At 45.9% G+C, this 7,288-nt stretch overlaps 3 non-coding genes across 3 annotated transcripts in view; all 3 read right to left on the bottom strand.

Annotated features, from left to right (window-relative positions):
• LOC143206284 (large subunit ribosomal RNA) overlaps window positions 1–1,030 on the bottom strand; it is a 4,098-nt gene extending 3,068 nt beyond the window's left edge. Inside the window, exon 1 of the ribosomal RNA XR_013008268.1 lies at window positions 1–1,030. This exon is cut by the window's left edge and continues 3,068 nt beyond it. This is a non-coding gene — a ribosomal RNA (large subunit ribosomal RNA).
• A 419-nt stretch (window positions 1,031–1,449) lies between these two features.
• On the bottom strand, window positions 1,450–1,604 carry LOC143206282 (5.8S ribosomal RNA). The gene has a single exon (XR_013008266.1). It is a non-coding gene; the product is annotated as a 5.8S ribosomal RNA (ribosomal RNA).
• Window positions 1,605–2,312: 708 nt separating this feature from the next.
• LOC143206283 (small subunit ribosomal RNA) lies at window positions 2,313–4,301 on the bottom strand. The gene has a single exon (XR_013008267.1). It is a non-coding gene; the product is annotated as a small subunit ribosomal RNA (ribosomal RNA).
• Between the last annotated feature and the right edge of the window lie 2,987 nt (window positions 4,302–7,288).

A 7,288-nucleotide genomic window follows, 5' to 3' on the forward strand; every position in this document is an offset into this window, starting at 1 on the left:
GACGCCCCGGGAATGCGAAGCGGCCACTTTTAAGGGTAAACCGCCCATCTTCCCTGAGTTCGTGCGAGACGAACTTTCACTTTCATTACGCCTTTAGGTTTAGTGATTCCCAATGACTCGCGCACATGCTAGACTCCTTGGTCCGTGTTTCAAGACGGGTCCTGAAAGTACCCAAAGCTATAGCGTCGCCGATCGGTCTAGGTCTGTTCGAGAACCTCGTCGCCAACAGTCATCAGAGGTCGGAAACGGCACCGGGTCCGATTACCGACGTGCATCTGACGCGCTTGCGACGAGCCGAACGCTAACGAGTAGCGGCCTTAAACCATTCGGTATACCGTCGAGCGAGTCGACCGCGAACACGAGGGTCCGTAAACGAAAACGGCGCGAACCGCAGTCTACGGTCTCCACCTCGAGCCTTAAGCCGACGCCCAACGGATCGCGACGTCCTACAAGGAGAAAAGTGCACGCGTTCGTCGCCGGATCGACGTACGAAAGGCGCGCGCAACGCCGAAACGTCACGTGTCACGCGATCGCACGCCGCCTACTACGAGCCGCGAATGAATTTCTCCCTTCGACCTTTCGGGTTTCTCAGGTTTACCCCTAAACGGTTTCACGTACTCTTGAACTCTCTCTTCAAAGTGCTTTTCAACTTTCCCTCACGGTACTTGTTCGCTATCGGTCTCGTGGTTATATTTAGCCTTAGATGGAGTTTACCACCCGCTTAGGGCTGCACTCTCAAGCAACCCGACTCTAAGGAGAGATCCTCTCGCCGTCAGTCACGGTCGCTACGGGCCTGGCACCCTCTATGGGCTGTTGCCCCGTTCAAGATGGACTTGGACGCGCGACGTAACGTCGAGATAATGGACCCTCCCGAACACCACATTTCCCGGCGCCCGATGTCGGTCGCGGGATTCGGTGCTGGGCTAATCCCTGTTCGCTCGCAGCTACTAAGGGAATCCTAGTTAGTTTCTTTTCCTCCGCTTAGTAATATGCTTAAATTCAGCGGGTAGTCTCACCTGCTCTGAGGTCGCTAGTTTAATATGCGTGGCGCTCGTAATCATCATAATAATGAAGATTAGGAGCCAATACGAAATATAAAAGTTTAGAATGGAAAAGACGCGCCGTCGAAAAACGGTGTTTTCTCCCTCGTATTCGAGAGACAACGCACCTACGATCCGACGTCGATTAAAAACTAATTTTATCGGATACGACGATCGTATTAATGGTGCGCGCTACGTTTATCACAAAAACGTGCGAACGACCGTTTTAAACACGTCTCATCCCTTTCATATTCGTACGACCCGTACGAGAGAGTTAGGTCACACGTACGGGTCCGCTGTCACGTTTTAGAACGTCGCGATCGAATCGCGCTTATACGCTCAGCACGCTCAGACATTTCTCGTCGATCGCGAAGATCAAAGAAAATCCGAGCAGTCTTGAAATGAGATACGACCCTCAGCCAGGAGTGGTCCGGGTATGAGATCCCAGGACCGCAATGTGCGTTCGAAATGTCGATGTTCATGTGTCCTGCAGTTCACAAGTTGACGCGCAATTAGCTGCGTTCTTCATCGACCCACGAGCCAAGTGATCCACCGTTTAGGGTAATCTTTTTTTAAGTTAGGTTTTAAACGCATATCGAAACGTTTCTATTATAAGACGACGACGACGACGACGACGCGCGCTCACGTCATAGACAGCGCTTGCGCCCCTTTCGCAGCCGCCGTCGACTTTAAAACGCTCTTACGGTTTATTTTCGTCTTCTCCACTACACACAACGAGAGGAGCGGAGACAGACTACTCGAAATGGTGACGTTCGTTGTAAATTTTCGTCGTCTCACCTCGTACGACAACAAAAGAGCATACGCTGATCATAGTTTGGCAATATTTTCGTAAACTAAATCTCACCCTTTTGGAATGAAACAAACGAAGGGTGATAAGATTTTCGTAAACTAATCACATTACCGATCATCGTATATGTTCGTCGATATGAGGATCGAAACGTCGATTAGAAATATAATTGGCAAAATCGTTTTATTTTGCGCTCGATTTGTCCATTTATAACGAAATCCGTCGTAGGCCGACGATTATTACTCGTCGTCCTATATAACAACATCTTCATCGTATATATCTCCGCTTTCGGGCGTACATCTTTTAAAACCATATATTATAGGTACCCGAAAACAGCTACGTTGACGACGTCGAAATTCGATCGGAACTTCCGAACTTCGTAGATGGCTCTTTAACGTTCGACAATGATTTTTACAGACTTGTACGTTTACCTATTATATATATATAGGCATAACAACACACTGTAATGATCCTTCCGCAGGTTCACCTACGGAAACCTTGTTACGACTTTTACTTCCTCTAAATGATCAAGTTTGGTCATCTTTTCCTACACATCGACGACGCCGAAACGCCATCGCGTGTCGATCCGAAGACCTCACTAAATCATTCAATCGGTAGTAGCGACGGGCGGTGTGTACAAAGGGCAGGGACGTAATCAACGCGAGCTTATGACTCGCGCTTACTGGGAATTCCTCGTTCATGGGGAACAATTGCAAGCCCCAATCCCTAGCACGAAGGAGGTTCAGCGGGTTACCCGGGCCGCTCGGCCAGGGAAGACACGCTGATTCCTTCAGTGTAGCGCGCGTGCGGCCCAGAACATCTAAGGGCATCACAGACCTGTTATTGCTCAATCTCGTGCGGCTAGAAGCCGCCTGTCCCTCTAAGAAGAATAGTTTGTACGCCGACAGTAAAAACCGCGCACGAACCGCGAAACCCGAAAGCAACGCGGCCGGCGGGCCTTTAGGATGTCAAAAAGCGCCTAGTTAGCAGGCTAGAGTCTCGTTCGTTATCGGAATTAACCAGACAAATCGCTCCACCAACTAAGAACGGCCATGCACCACCACCCACCGAATCAAGAAAGAGCTCTCAATCTGTCAATCCTTCCGGTGTCCGGGCCTGGTGAGGTTTCCCGTGTTGAGTCAAATTAAGCCGCAGGCTCCACTCCTGGTGGTGCCCTTCCGTCAATTCCTTTAAGTTTCAGCTTTGCAACCATACTTCCCCCGGAACCCAAAAGCTTTGGTTTCCCGGAAGCTGCCCGTCGAGTCATATTAGGGAACGTCGACGGATCGCTAGCTGGCATCGTTTAAGGTTAGAACTAGGGCGGTATCTGATCGCCTTCGAACCTCTAACTTTCGTTCTTGATCAATGAAAGCGTTTTTGGCAAATGCTTTCGCTTCTGTTCGTCTTGCGACGATCCAAGAATTTCACCTCTAACGTCGCAATACGAATGCCCCCATCCGTTCCTATTAATCATTACCTCGGGGTTCCGAAAACCAACAAAATAGAACCGAGGTCCTATTCCATTATTCCATGCATACAGTATTCAGGCGAAATTTTAGCCTGCTTTGAGCACTCTAATTTGTTCAAAGTAAACGTGCCGGCCCACCTCGACACTCAGTAAAGAGCACCGCGGCAGGATTGAGTTGGGCCGTCGTAACCACGACGCGCACAACACGCACGCCGAAACGCACGCGCGACGGCGACGCGACACGACTAAGCCCACCGGCAGGACGTCTCGCGAAAAACACGCCAGTTAACACCGCGAACGATGAACCGGCGGCGCGAGACACAAATTCGACTACGAGCTTTTTAACCGCAACAACTTTAATATACGCTATTGGAGCTGGAATTACCGCGGCTGCTGGCACCAGACTGGCCCTCCAATTGATCCTCGTTAAAGGGTTTAGAGTGTACTCATTCCGATTACGGGGCCTCGGATGAGTCCCGTATCGTTATTTTTCGTCACTACCTCCCCGTGCCGGGAGTGGGTAATTTGCGCGCCTGCTGCCTTCCTTGGATGTGGTAGCCGTTTCTCAGGCTCCCTCTCCGGAATCGAACCCTGATTCCCCGTTACCCGTTACGACCATGGTAGGCGCAGAACCTACCATCGACAGTTGATAAGGCAGACATTTGAAAGATGTGTCGCCGGTGCGAGACCGTGCGATCAGCTTAAAGTTATTCAGAGTCACCAAGTTGTACGATGACGAGCGCGAACCCGAAACCGATTGGTTTTGATCTAATAAAAGCACTCCTTCCATCTCTGGTCGGAGCTCTGTTTGCATGTATTAGCTCTAGAATTACCACAGTTATCCAAGTAATTGTGGGTACGATCTAAGGAACCATAACTGATTTAATGAGCCTTTCGCGGTTTCACCTTAATTCGGTATGTACTGAGACATGCATGGCTTAATCTTTGAGACAAGCATATGACTACTGGCAGGATCAACCAGGGAACTGTTCTTATTATTTTATCGACACGAAGCAGATAAAACAAATACAGACACAGTTTATTTTATAAGTTTGACTTATAAAGAAACGTGTGCGTAAGACGACGATATATAATATATATCGACGACTAATAAAAAGGAGGTGCATGATAGCGCGCCTAGACGACGGAAAAACCGGTCCGAGGCGCCACGCTCTTACATTTTAATATTAGTTGTCTAATAAAACAAAACGATATCATCATCTTAGACACATCTTTTGTTTTTTTTATACACAACCGATCGACTAGGCACCCAATTATCTCGATTATCGACGACGATCGTCGACTACGTCGAAAATTGGATGCCGCAAAATATCGTTCGGCGTTTATAAGACCTCGAAAAACATTCTCTCCGAACCCTTCGCTAGATAGAAATATATAAAGCGACAAGGAAACCTCGTACGAGAAACGTTTCGTGATTTTTTATTTTATTCTCGCTCGGAGAGCAGAGAGCTATCGCAAAATGTGTTGCTGTTTTATGAACGTTCCGATGAAAAACCGATACGTCCATAAAAATAATAATTCCAATCGCATATGAATCGTGGATCATCTTCTTCTAACGAAGCCGAATGTTCCCGCCGAATTCGCGATCTCGCAGTGATACCGTCGTCGTCGTCGTACGCTTCCCGATATATCGAAAAAAACCGACCAGGAAGAACAACGAAACGACGATACAAAATCGCGAGAGCGTTACGAATATATAATAACACGACGAAATACGCTTTTTATTTAGATAAATAAAAAAATACGGTTCGGATCTTATATATTAACATATAATATGTAATACCACCTTCGCTGATCAAAAGCCACTCGGTAAAAGTGTCACAGCGCCGGTCGACCCGACCCGTCGTATCCGTCTCTCGTATCGCCCCACGTAGAAGCGCACACGATTTAAGCGCGGGTCTCTCGCCAGCTATCGGAAATGTATGGGTGTTTTAGAACAGATCGTTTATACGGACGTTGCGCAAATTTTTCGTTTTTACGTCTGCCCGTTCTCGTTATTATCGGAATGTTCCGATGAATAAACTTTAGCTTTAGACAACGTGAACTTCTAAAGCAATAATTTTAACCTCTCGTGTTAATACGTCCTCAGGCCGTTTCTAGACTGCCGATCACGTTCTTTAAAAGTCGGAAAATTCCGATCCATAAAATTATGCTAGTAGAATGTAAAGATCCTTCATAGGATGGATACTGTCACATATCGATACGGCGATCGGAGTAAAACTGTTCTCACGTATTTCAGGACATTTTAGGTTGTTACGTCGGCCCGTTCGTTATTATCGGTATATACCTATGAATAAATGTTTTGCTTGTAGAACGTAAGATTCCAAAAGAATGATTCGCCGAAACGATGGTGCACCCTTACGATCGGATATTTGCCGCTTATTGGCCATTTTCTATAATTCATCCGTTAGATATCGTTTATCGACTACGGATAAGGTTTTCCGATATCAGAATGTTCCTAAGGATGATTCGAAAGTGATTTGAACGAAGAATTTGATAGAATGAATCCTTTATTTATCCATTGAGTACAGGGTACGGAGTGTCTGCGGGGTCAGCTAATATATTATATTTCTCTCTCGACGTAATGGTAACTCGAAGTCCGAACCGCGCTCATGAAGCTCGGTTTCAATCCAATCCATGTTGGTCGGTTCCTCGAGAGGAACGCCGTATCTTCGCGGTCGACCGCCTAATGAATCAGGTGGTAAAAGTCCAAGCCCAGCGCGGCAACGGCAGGCGCGTTCAACGTTTTAACTGCCAATTCTACGGTCATTCATCGGCCAACTGTAAAGCCACTCCGGCCTACGTCAAGTCCCAAAGACAGAAATTCCCCGCCGAAATGCACCAACTGTTGAGAACCATACACCGCAAATTACTCGGGATGCAAGTGCCGACCTACTCCAAAAACAACCAAACCCAAAAGACCAATTCCTCCCCCCACTCATGTACGGGGAACTCAAGATAACAGTCGTCTGGCTGGTCTGGATTCCACTAGAACACGAACCCGATCTCCATTGGCGAAATACTCTTCGGAACATATTCAGATGACCAAGGAGATTTTCAGGCCATTTTCAACGCCATCAACCACACAGCTATTGGAAGAATTACTATCGGCCGGGATAATAGATGAGTTGGAACTTGGGCTTATTGCTCCAAGCGAACCAACTCACTACTCCTCCAATCGACCGACAATAATTGACTTTTTTATCTATCAAAATTCGAATCAAGCCTCTGACCTGCAAGTACTCCAAGATATCGATTCTGACCACAGGCCTATCCTCCTCACCCACCATCAGCGATTTTCCACTGAGTTCCACTGTCCCCAAGCAAGGTCAACCTAGTAAACGAAAAAAAAAGTATCTTCTCTTTGACGATCCTCATTATATTAGGACGATAGTTCCATTCTAAATTCTTGATTAATTACAGTTCCTATTTGTTCATTTCGAGACGTTCCCGTGATTAATACTTATCGTGTAGAAATTAGCCACAATCCACAATTAGCCACAGTTAGGAAAAATAAATTAATTATCATATAGTCATAAACGTAATAAAAATGAATACACATATTTTCGAAGTCACTCCAGAAATACTTTACCTTATTTTTAAATAACAATCTCGGGCCGTACCATTTTTACAAAACTTATTCTATATACTTACTATATAACAGATTATAATGATATAATATAATTCAATACAATAACTACAATATATATATATATATCTGAAAATTCTGTTTTTATAAAATGTCAGCTACTGTTTAACATTTCATTTTTTAAAATGTATATCCAATTGTGGTTCTGAAAAGAACCGATTTTGCAGGTAAGTAGTATATTGAAACACACATAGGTATGTGAATTAATTTACTTAGAACTGGTATATTTGGTGACTGCTTTGGTACCTTCGCTAACGGCGTGCTTAGCCAACTCACCGGGTAACAATAACCTAACGGCGGTT

This window comes from Rhynchophorus ferrugineus, unplaced genomic scaffold, assembly GCF_030347505.1.
Source record: "Rhynchophorus ferrugineus isolate W39M unplaced genomic scaffold, kcgeb_rfMv2 rfM628, whole genome shotgun sequence".
NCBI classification, from domain to species: Eukaryota; Metazoa; Arthropoda; class Insecta; order Coleoptera; family Curculionidae; genus Rhynchophorus; species Rhynchophorus ferrugineus.